We start from the raw sequence: 13,066 nt of genomic DNA, 5'->3' as shown, positions 1-13,066 counted from the left end.
CAGCCATCTGAGCTAAGTTATGCCAAAATATGAGGTTTAAAAAATTATCAAGTTTAGGAAAGAATCTCTCACTGGATTAAAGTTTCAGCTCCTGGTTGCAATTTCTTAACTGTTTTGGTGACTGGAGATTTTATGGTCTGTGCTCTTATTGATGTCCTAGCCAAATTCTCCTTAGTGTAATTATTTTCTGTTGACCTCTGATTCTGTAGTTTCACTTGGATATGACATTCTTCATTTAGGGTTCTAAATCGCTTTGTGGTATTTACGTGCATAGTTAAACAGTTGTCATGCTTCAGTGTAAATTTCTATTTCAGCATATCCTATTTTCTAAGACATGAACTCATGTTTTTCATTTAACAATTGAATATATAAAAAGTACATATAGAAAAGTGAATTAATAATTAGGAAACAAAGATATGGACTATGGAATAAACACGTATGCACACATATATGCACATTTATTTCTGAGTGGTAGATGATGGAAGTGAAACTTGAACCTGTGTTATTCAATTCCAAGATACAATACCCGCATTACCCTCCACCACACATTTGTGATGCTGTAAGCACTAAGCCACAGTCATATACAGATAGATGTGTTTGGCAAGCAGGGGTGTGGGAAGGTAGAGAGAAGTAAGCTTGAAAATCAGAATAAATTTTCAAAAGATTATCTTAAGTATAATTATTAATGCACATGGTAGTAATGCGTTCATATATTCCTTGAAGAATGTTTTAGCATAGACAAGCTTGATCTTTGGTAGAGGAATGACTATGCATTTGCCGACAACTTCTGCCTACAACTATCATTGTTTGATTTTAAAGGAGAAAGCCATATATAGCTAACAAGAACAAGACAAGTTAGAGGAGCCAGTTGAACATCTGAGCAGACGAGAACAGGTACTGTTCCTGGAATATAGAATAATGGGTGCTTTGTGGGGATGAGTCTCTTGTGGAGATGATGACTTGGCATAAATGAAGTTTTCTGCTTTATTTATAGCACTCTTCTTGCACAAACTCAAGATATGTTTATGCATTCCTGGACTCAGAATCAGCCTTTCCTTCTTGGGTATACCCTTTTCCTACCTTATAGACCAATATAACTCACTAAGGGGAATTGAAATGGTTGGTTAGGCTGTGACTACCTGTTACATGGTAGTTATTTCTCCCTTGGTGTCTTTCAACAGCTATGTCTTTTAACATGCTCTTTCTTCAGCCAGAAATCATTAGTATAGATTATGGTCTAGTTGCTATTCGCTGTGAGAACCAGCCTCCTGTCCTAGGGTTGCTTTTAGCCAAGGAAACCCTTAACTAGGTTGGAAAACCATTCTCTAGGTGTTTTAATTTTATTCTCACCAATTCCTGCCATCCTCACTCTCAAATGAAAGGATGGTTCAAACTTCTCCCATCCATTCATCAATAGTACATTCTCATGAGATGTCCTGCGTATGTAAGGCGCAGTGGCACATCAAACCCCTGTGAAGTCTCTGTCCTCAGGGCACTTAAATTTTAATTAGATACATAAAACCCATATTCGTAAAAGTTAGCTAGCAACATCACAAGATCATATATGATAAATATAAAAGGAACAACAGCAATAATAGAGGCCACATGAGTTCAAATAATCACTGTAAGTTGAAGTTAATTGGGAAATGCTCATGAAGGAATTGAAAACATTTGCACCTAGAAATTCTGTCTATGAAAAATGGGAAAACCTACTCATTAGTAAAAGACATTGACCATATCTAATAATGATATAAATACAGCAACAATGTTTATGTTATTAAAAAATGTCTCTAAACATAAAAAAAAGTGAGTACAATCAACTATTAAAGAAACCATTTAATTTAGGAAGAAGAAAGTGATGTTTAGAATTGGACTTTCTCTGAAAAGTCTTTCTTGTCTGTGTCTTCATTTCAGGATAACCCCAGTGTGTCATTCTGTACCCAGAAACTTTCACCCTTTACACAGTGTCAGCTTAAAAGATAAGGAAAAGGTAGACAAAGACAATGTTCAATGTTAAAAATAGAAAGGTTAAGAAAGTCTTCTCTGTTTAGTGCCTCAGGTTAGCTCAGTTTGCATTTTTTTTTTAATAAGAGAAGGAGATTCAAAGAAGTACAGAAACAAGAAAAAAATAAGCTGTTAAGTAGGTGATGGGGAAAAAAAACCCCACATCGATAAAAATTATAAACAATGCTGCATGGGACCCGCATGAAGCAGGATCTCTAAGTACATTGCGAGGCATGTTTACCAGAAGAAGAAAGATCGAGCTAGCTGGCGCCTTTAAAATGTGCATACTCAGGAGTTCGGGCACACATATGCTTTTGTGTACGTTTTCTCAGAGGACATTTTTAAACGCCAATCTTTTTCTAATCTCAACTGTGTTTTCAAATTGAGGAAGGTATGAGATTTCTTACAGAGGACATAGATATGCAGAAGTCCATTAGGAAGTTATCTGATATTTAAATGCAAAAACTGCAATTAAAATCCCACTACACTTTTCATAGTTTGTTTTCTTTATTTGAAGCAGTCAGGAATTAAAAACAACTGAAATTATTTTTGTAAACCTTTCAAGAAGTTCATTTTTGGACTAAGCCCAAACATAGTCAGTAAGCCAAAAACGGTCTATTTTCACAAAGAGTTGAGTGATGGAAAGCAGAAACTGTCATGGAAAGTGTTATGTGAATTCTCTCATTAAACAAAAAATGGCTGTGGATTGGAAGTAGGTATTTCTTTACCTTTTAAAAACTCTAGCAAATTATTTCCCTTTGGAGATGATCATTTGGGCTAATTTGCCTGCATTCCAAATTTTAGGAGTCTTGTGACAGTATGGGATTTTTTTTGACAAGTTCCCTCCCCATTGCCCCCTTACCCTTGGGTCTGTAGGAAGACTCTGGACATTTCTCAACCAAAAGACGGGGATGTTTAAACTCTAAGTGTAGTGATTGTCTCACTAATTTTGATTGACAGGATTTTGTTCTGTGTAATTCACTTACTAATGTAAATTGTGACTATAGTTTATATACTTCCATTAGCTCCCACTAAAACATTGTAGTAAGGTATATTCTGAGATGGATTATTCACAAATTATTTCAACTGTTGTGTAAAACTATAAAGCAGTGGTTCTTTAAATGTAGTCTGCCAACCAGCAGCTGTAGCATCACCAGGGGACTTGTTAGAAAGGCAAATCTTAAGACTTTGGCCCAGCTTTATTGAATCAGAAATCTGGGGGTGGAGCCCACCAATTTGTGATTTAACAAGCTGTGATTCAGATAAGCTAGATGTCAAAACTAATGCTATAGAACTTAGAAGTTGAAGGTAGAATGAGAATAAAAGTAGAACTATTTACAGCTCTTAAAAAAAAATTTGAAACATCTTATTGTAAAAAAAAAAATTATTCTGGAACAAATTTGACTAAATAAGTTTTCATAACATGCCATCCTATGACATGATGGACTTAGCTTTTGTTCATTCACTCAACATAATATAAATATTTGAGAATTTCTTAAATGCTCATCATATGGAATATTTAGTACAGGATGATTCTGATGAACTATTAGTAATTTTCCAGATGATAGTTTTGGATGAAATAAGATTCAGAGAAAATTTTAGTTCCACGAAACAAGCTCTAAGAAGATCCCTGCTAACTTTAGCATTTGAGAAATATTTCAAAATAAAGATTAACAGTAATATTACAATGACTGAAATTTATGGGATTACTCCACTTGAAAACAATCTTTATTCTGACATTTTTAATTCTCTTCACATAACTTAGAAAAAAGATCTGGGTAATACTGTCACAAGATAATATCTATATCTGACTAACATATAAGGTCCTTACAATTATTTTTAACAAATACCATTTTATTATGTTGAAACTCTAATTCTCTTGGTCAGCTTTCATTGACCTCTGTTGCCAAAAAGAAGAAAAAGAAAAGCAGTATTGCAGGATAGAAAGAGTAATTTAGCTATGAAGTTGGGGAATGCAATATTTAAACTTGATTTTGCCACTGACAATGCGTAGATGTGAACAAAGCACTTATCCTCTCTGGGCCTCAGTTATTTAATCTGTACAATGGAGAGGTTAAATTGGATCTCCAAATCCTGCTTCAATTAGCTATTATGGTATGACAAACTGTCATGAACACAGCAGCTTAAAATGGCAAACATTCATTATTTCTGATGAGGTTGCAAGTAGTCAAGGTGGTTCTGCTGACTTAGCATGTGTTTGGCCAATCTCGGCCAGATTCACTATATGAAGACAGAAGGGTGGCTAGGAGCTGATCATTCTAGAACAGCCTCTGTGTGTGGTTTCTCATCCTCCAGGAGGCAGCTTGAGCTTGTTCTCATGACCATGGTACAGTTCCGAGAGAACAAGTGGAATCACTCAGGCTCGAGGCAGAGATTCTGAACTGGTACAACAATGTAGCTACCATATTCTATTGGCCAATCTAAGTCACAAATAAGAGAGATTCAAAGGATGAGGAAGTAGATTCTACTTACAGTGGAAGGCACTATAAAGTCACATTGCTACAAGAAGGAGAATTGGTGCTGCTTTTGCAATCAATCTACATTCCTAGCTTTGAAATACCGTGACATATCAAGAAATGCACTCAGTATAACACTATAGTATGATCACTGTGGAATAGTTCAGATGTACAGAACTATTTAGAAAAATGGAAACTGCAAAAGGATATAACATATTTGTGAAAACTGTCGTAAGCATGTTTTAAGCAAAGCTTCTCTTTAATTATTATCTGAATTTCACATAAAGTCTGCTTCATCAACTGGATAAATATTTGACTGCTGTTCAGTAAATTGCATTAGTTTACTTTAACTGTGTGCTCAGCCTTATTCAGGCATCCTACATTAGGCAATGTAGTGTGTAATGCATCTCTGCAGGTGACCAGAGCTATTCTCTGTATGAGGTAAATTAAAACTCATATTTTAAAAATTAAACATTCTTGCACTTCATGATTTCAATATTTAATTATAACCTGTGTCAAGGCCTAATCTCTGACTGAGTCAGGCATGAAATTAATCAAAAAAAAAGAGGCAAAAGTTTAGCAATTCTTCTACACTGTAAAAATAATATGGTTTCTTTAGTTGCACAGTGATGTTTATATCTGTTTAATGGAGAAGACTCCAATATACACTAAGTTGGTAGACCAAGATGCCATATGTGGTGACAGTGACATGTTCAGAAAAACTCAATACCATGAACTAATATTTATTAATTTTAACAGGGAACGAAATCTCCTTAAAAGGAGATAAATTATTAACCTTATTGAAAGAGATAATAGAAAATTATCCTGGGTAAAACAAAAATAAAATATGTCCAATAGTACATTTAAGTGTTGTGTTTATTTCATTGGCATTTTCTATTGGTTTTTCAAAAACTTCTTGCATGAAAAAATTTACAAGTCTTCCTACAAATATTCACTTACAAAAATAATAGAAAACATTGTTGCAAGAATTTTTTCTACAAGAATTTGCATAGAATTATAGGATTGTATTGATCAGAAAAGAAATGTGCCACAATTAAAGGAGGAAAATGTATTGACTTTAGTTAGTAGAATTAGCATTAAGCCACTGATTTCACAGTCACATGTACAGATTACCAAGTCATGGTGAAGAAACAGGAGAGTTAAGGAGGATGATCACACTATTTTCTTTACCATAAAAGTGAGATAAATTAAAATGTGTTTAAAGTTTGGCAGCATGAAACAGAAAGTTTTTTTGTTGTTGGTTTTTAACGTGTCATTCGTTAACAAAATCTGGTAAGTTTCAGCTGTACATTTTAACAGTAAATATATATATTTACATTGTGTATTCACCTCCCATAGTTAGATTTCTTTCTGTTACCACATTTTTACCCCTTTGACCCCACCTACCTCCTCCATCCCCATTCTCCCCTACTCTCTGGTAATCACTAGTCTATTGTCCATATCTATGAGTCTCTATTTGTTCTTTTCACTGGGACAGAAAGTTTAATTATGCTTTGTTGGTTTAATTGTTGCCTTCATTAAATGACTCCCTTTCTTAAGTAGTCACATTATAAGAAAAAAGTCACAGATTTTTAAATAGTAAGCAGGCATGGAGGTATATCTTTCATTACGTCTACTTTGGGGGAATCTGGGATGGGTTTGTAGAGTAAACAAAGGAAGTGAACATGAAGGCATGATCTTGTATTGTACGTGAACAAGTTGTCCTGAGCCTGAATGCTTAGAACATCTTGAATTCTGCAGTCTTCATGCTTCTCCCACTAATTTTGGTTGCAATTAGTACGACCACTGATTTTATATATATGTAAACATTGATTATCTATAATATTTTCAACACTTAAATTCCACCATGAACAAAATGCTACCCAATAAAAAATATAAAACAGTAACTCTCAAAAGAAGTAATCTAAATGTCTTTATGAAAACACAAATTTAGATAACAGTGAAATACGCAATAGGTATGAAACAGGCAATAACATAAAAAAATGACAGTACTGAATGTAGTGTAAGATGTGGAGAAATAAGAACTCCCAGACTATTTTGGAGAGAAATTTGCCAATATCCAGTAAATGTGAAGATGTATATATCCTCATGCCCTGCATTTCCATATCTTTGTACTAGATTGTTCATCATAACATTCAGTTTAATAGCAAAAGTTTAGAGACAACCCACATATCTTTAGTACTATTGATATATCATGATAATTCTTATATGAAATAATATATAGTGGTTAAACAAGTATATTAGAGCTATATATATGAACATGAATAAAATACTGAAAAATGTCCAGCGAATATAAATACATATAGTACGGTACCATTAATACATTTTAAAAAACATACAATACTATGAGTTGCTCATGGATACATATCTTTGAAGAAAATATATTAAAATGTTTATGTAATTGTAAACACAAAATACAGGTGTCTTTCTTCCATTCTCCCTCCCTCCTTCTCTTTCCTCTTTCTTTTCCTCCCTCCCTCTCTTCTTTCTTTCTTTCTTTCTCTCTCTCTCTCCCTCTCTCTCTCTCTCTTTCTTTCTTTCTTTCTCTCTCTCTCTCCCTCTCTCTCTCTCTCTTTCTTTCTTTCTTTCTCTCTCTCTCTCCCTCTCTCTCTCTCTCTTTCTTTCTTTCTTTCTCTCTCTCTCTCCCTCTCTCTCTCTCTCTTTCTTTCTTTCTTTCTTTCTTTCTTTCTTTCACGTCTTGAATGAGTAAAAGAGATATAGTATTGAAGAGATAGATACCATAGAAAGATCCAAGAAGTAATAAAATCTTCTTTAAAACTGAAGAAACTATGGTTAAATAATAAGTTTGATAATGGTGAGTGTAGTTAAAATAATATTTATTATAATAGTCTTCATATATTTCATAATTTAAGCAAGAAAAATATTATTTCTTTTTTTTTAAGATTTATTGATTAGCCCATATTGATGAATCTTCTTTATTTTTTGCAGATGTTTTCACCCTTTACTGCCAAATTAGGTATCTGTCTTGTATCTAAATCTAATATAGGATCCAAACAATCATTTGTGGTAAAGTCCTGTTTCAATGTGATATTGCAAAGTTTTTCTACAGAATGGGTGATAATTCTGGCCCTAGCACCAGTGTTATAAATTATTTTACTATTTGGATTTTAGAATTCAGAAATTGCCTCACTCTGAATGAATGAAAGAGTGAAACATTACATAATATTTTTATGCCCTACATGAATAAATGAATGGTTGCCTAAAATTTTCTTAATGCTAAAGTTATGCATTAATGATATTTTAATTAAAAACTGAGATATAATCTTTGCTCTATGAAAATTACTATTTATGACCATTAAAGCCTGGACCAAATAATCAAATTGGTTTGTTAAATATTCTTACTATGTAACTTGTCACTGATTAGTGATATTTTCATTGGTATTTCTCTTCTTCACAAAATATCTATGCATAGTGGGTGCTTTTTGTCTACAGCAACTGTACTGATTAAACTAATGCATAATTCTGCTTTTAGATCCAACAGTGGAAAATTCTGGCTATAAAATCCAGGGACCAAATGGGAAGCGAGACAACTACCTGAGTTAATGAGAATCTCTCGGTCAGACAGTACACAGTGGAAATTTGCTTCCCTCTAAATAAATATTTTATCATCAAGTATGGAAAAACTGACTTGTCACAAATTTGTAAGCAATAATTTTGATGTAGCATATAATTTATTAGGAAATATTACTATGATAGGTGCTGTAGTAATACATTATCTCAAGGAATTTGTAAAATCCTATGAGTTGTACATTATCCTTATTTTGCAGATGAGAAAACTAAGGATTGAATAGGTTAAAAAACATTACCTATATTTACACCACCAGTAAGTGGAGAGGTGGAATCCAAACCCTGGTATGTCTCATTTGAAAGTCCACACAGTTAACGGCTTCCCAATACACTAGCCCAGTATTATTTTTGCTAGCAACAATAAAACCCTCTACTATAGCAAAATACAGCATTACCACTTATCACACAATGTTGGAAATTTCTGGTGCCAAATTCTAAGACAAACAGTTTATGAAAGGAAGGAAAAAAAGTGAAAGAGATAAAATAATAAAGCAAAGGAGCCAATTATTTATTAAAGTAATAATAAAGATACAACCTTTTCCACACATTTGCCATTTCCTCTCAAAGAACATGTTGCTCAGATTATATTTTCATAAGATGTCTCTGATATTCAAATTTAGACTCAAGAATACCCATATACCTGGAAAAACTTTTGCAGTTGTTTTATTTTTAATGAATAATAAACTTCAAAGCTGCAAGTATTCCTGACATATCATCCTATATAGAGTTTCAGGTGTGTCTACTTAAGGGCTGCTGTAATAAGTCTGATAGACCCAGATGAGAACATAAAGTTCAGTTATAGTCCAAATTGCGTACTCATCTCTTGCAAACTAGAATTATCAACCTCTGGCTTATTAATGATTGAAATCAGTTTTTATTATTATTATTATTCATAATTAAGAGATAGTAAAAATACTAACTTCTAGTGCATATATTAAGTCAGTTCTCAACTTTTAGGTTGCTCCCCTTTACTTGTTTGGAACAAAGCAATTAGTAGATTGCAACAAGGATTAAAAAAGAAAAAAAAACAGAGAATAGAATAGAATGAAATATAATAAGTATCCAAATGCATGACATGTCATAGGGGTTTAAGGACAAGTATTATTTCAGATACATTGATATCTGAAATTCAGTGTAAACATATTTCTTACTGTAGACCATGGTCAAAGTTAAAAAGCCAATGTAGTAGGATTAACTGGATCTAATTGGAATATTTGGCTCTCTTTTAATTAGGTAAAGTCATAAGCACATCATCAGACCAATGGATTACTATTCTTGGTTGGTACTAAATAATCATTGACTCAGGAGAAATCTAATTAGGAAGCTGCTAGAGATCTTTCATCTGCTATAATTTCTGCATCCTCCTCTATTGTCAAATAGAAGAAGTACTCAAATGCGTATCTTAATTGCTGATGGTACGGTCATCTTTTTCACAAGCTTAAATTGTTATTAAATTTTTCCCACTCAATTTTAGTCTGTTTAATGGGACAAAAATGATCAATACTATTGTTTGGTAAAATGTGGAAAACATAGCATTTGGATAGATTTTGTCATTTTTTGACTAATTATTTAGACTTCCTGGAGGACTAATTTAAATATTAGTCTTAAGCACTAAAATAATAATCTAAAATACTTATAATAACTAACACATTAAACCAGGAACTGTGCTATTTCCCATTGTAGCTAGATGTACGAATCACCCGAAGAAGGCATTCAAAATATGATTCTCATCCCCCTACCTTGGATCCTATGTCTCATGTCTGTTTTATAATACACCTTAAATGATCATTAACACTAGGCAAGCTTAGAGGGAAATTACATTGCCTCATTTTATATATATGCGTGCATATGCACACACACGAATACTTTAGAAGTAGATTTTAACACCATGTCCATTTTAACCTGCATAGATTAAGTAACCTTCCTCAAGTTACCTAGACAACGAGTAGAGAAGCAGAGAGCCACATGCAGGAATCTCAGCTGAGACACACCTTCTACCACAGGCTGCACCCAGTAACTAAACTAACAAATTATTCAATTCTTCTTTCCCAGTTTCTGTTTCTTAAACTCCTAAGTCATGCATCCTGGAGAAGCATCCTGTGCCCCCCACTTTGGCCTTTGCCCTTACCTTTCTTGTGACCCAAGAGATGGTTTTGGAAGAGACCATGCCATCTATCTCTTAAAAGGTAACATGGCCACTTAAACACCCTTGAGATGGTTTTGGTGCAGTATATAACTGTTTGCAGTGTGGATGAGGTTATAACTGAGATCCCAAAACTACCATCATCTTTCATCCTTCCTCCAGTGTGGCTTTAGGGCTGTAGACAGCAGCTGTGCTTTGGCTACTGAAGCTTTAAGGATGCTGCTGATACTTGGTATTTTGAGGGTGGGAGAATTTTGGTTGTCATTATAAAACTTGGAAATGGGAGAGAAACATTTGGAGCAAGCAATCTTCTTTATTATAATGTATAAATTGTTGCTATAAAACATACAACATAAGAAATGCAGTATTTCAAATCTATATTGTGTTCAGTATATTCACAGTGCTGTGCAATCATCAACTCTAGTTCTAAAACATTTTCATTGCTCCCCCTCCCCCACCAAAGAGACTCTGTACTCATTAGGCAGCCATACTCTATTTATACCCCCCCAAGTTCCTGGAAGCCGCTAAATCTGCTCTCTTTCTCTACGGATTTGCCTATTCTACATATTTTATATAAAGGGAATCATATAATATGTGACTTTTTGTCTCATTTCTTTCAGTTAGCTGAATGTTTTTCAGTTTCATCCATGTGTCAAATACTATATTTTTTCTTGTGGCTAAATAATATTCCATTGTGTGGATATACTCTTATTTGCTTATCAATATACCACGTTGATGGACACTTGGTTGTTTCCACCTTATAGCTACTGGACTAGTGCTGTTCTGAATATTTGTGTATAAGTATTTACTTAAATACATAGTTTTAATTTATTTGGATATATATCTAAAAGTAGAATTGCCAGATCATATGATAATTCCATGTTTAACTTTTTGAGGAATCACCAAATTGTTTTCCTCAGTGGCTGCTTCATTTTACATTTCCAGCAGGAGTTTATTAGTGGTTTCAATTTCTCTACATCTTCACCAACATATGATATTTCTTTCTTAATTTTTTTTTTATTCTAGTGGATGTGAACTGGATTTTTATTGTGAGTTTGCTTTGCATTTCCCTAATGGCTAATGATATTGAATATCTTTTCATATGCTTGTTAATCATTCGTATAGCATATCTTCTTTGGAGAAATGTTGACTCAAATACTACATTTGACTCTTGAATCCTGTTCATCTCTTTTTGCACTGAAGCCTCTCTTTGTCTCCCTTATGTGCAGTAATAATGGTGATAATGATAGTAGCTGCCTATTGCCAGGCACAATTCCAAGCACTTTAAATATATTGTCATTGAATTCTATTATCTCCATTTTAAAGATAAGAAAGCTGAGGCCTTGAGAAGATTAAATTTAACAGGGTTCATTACAAACCAAAGTTGCTCTCTTGAAAGTCCATGCTCTTAACTTCTGCATCAGGGGTCTGCAGACTAGCTTGCATTGCTTACATGGTCCAGGAAATTATTTTTTGCTATGTGTCATCTTATACATTTTTAATAATAATTTGAAGTGACTGAAAAGGATGTAATTGCCCATATATCGTAAATATTATCATTTAAGAATGTAACTGTTACATCATGCTTTTAAATGTTTCCAAGGGACTCTAAATGCCATTGTGACATGGTACCCGGAACCATTGATTTTAAAAATTCATGAACAATTCTCTCTTATTTTGCTTGAAATTGTACTTTTATTATATTACTTCTCCAGAATGTTATCATAATATAACATTTTTTATGCTTGAAAGTCTCTTATTGATCATCTTTTCATGTTTTCTGTAATAAAAATATGAGTATAAATTAAAATTGAATTTTAAATAATTTCTTATAACTATAAGCTCTGAGTATTCAAAATTTCTTTTGATTGAGCTGTTATTACAATTGTTAGTAGTAGTCAACTCATAAAATCAAAAAAATATATTACAAATTTTGATAAATTATTATTAGCCACAACAAGTGAATTTATATTGGAAATGTACTCAAAAGGTACATTTCCTACTCAAAAGTAGGATGGATGGGGCTCTTATGGTACCTTGATTAAAGGAGAGTCTGTGCACAACAAATTTTCAACTTATACCTTTGACATCCAGAGCATTTTAATTATTGAATAATGCATCATAACAAACTTGTGATAGGTGAAAGAAATTCCTCTTTTTTGTCAGTTGAGAGGACCTGTTTTGAAAAGAGTTGCCGGAAAAGGATCCTTGCTGGTATGTTGCTTTTATCATGCATGGGAGAGTTCTGAAACAGGTCAAGTTTAGAAAAGAGTACATATAGAAAAAATGAATCTAGAAAATGATTTTTATAAAATGGTTCACGGTTCACTGTTCACGTATTCTATTCCATGGAGGGACTTTGTGTACTCCTAGGGGTTTGAAGACAAATATGCTGCACTATATTAATAAGTGAACAGCCTACTAAGACTCCAGCCCAACCTCACTAATTGACTCCAGAAAAAATAGTCACTTGGTACGTGACTACTGTCTACTTAGAATCTTGCTCATGCAATCTTGTTTAATTGTTGGAAAAACAGAAGAACTCTGCAAAGTAGGATTATGCTCACTATACAAAGAGAGAGAATTTGTGTGAATTATAGAAATTATTAAGTGGTTGAGCAAAATTTTGAATTTATTCTGTCTCCTATTTTCTTTTTAATTCTTCATTAAGCTTGAATCAACTAGAAGCAATGGAATTCATTTGAAATAATTTTTGTTTGATTTTTCTCTTTCTTTTCCAAGCTTACAATATTACTTGCCTTTAAAAAAACTCACAGGGACATCAAAGAGGTCAACTTAAGTGTATCTGTAATTAATGGAATATGAAGAGGAA

This window comes from Pteropus alecto, unplaced genomic scaffold, assembly GCF_000325575.1.
Source record: "Pteropus alecto unplaced genomic scaffold, ASM32557v1 scaffold22, whole genome shotgun sequence".
Classification (NCBI taxonomy): domain Eukaryota; kingdom Metazoa; phylum Chordata; class Mammalia; order Chiroptera; family Pteropodidae; genus Pteropus; species Pteropus alecto.
The sequence above is the reverse complement of the archived record's forward strand: the minus strand, read 5'-3'. Positions refer to the sequence as shown.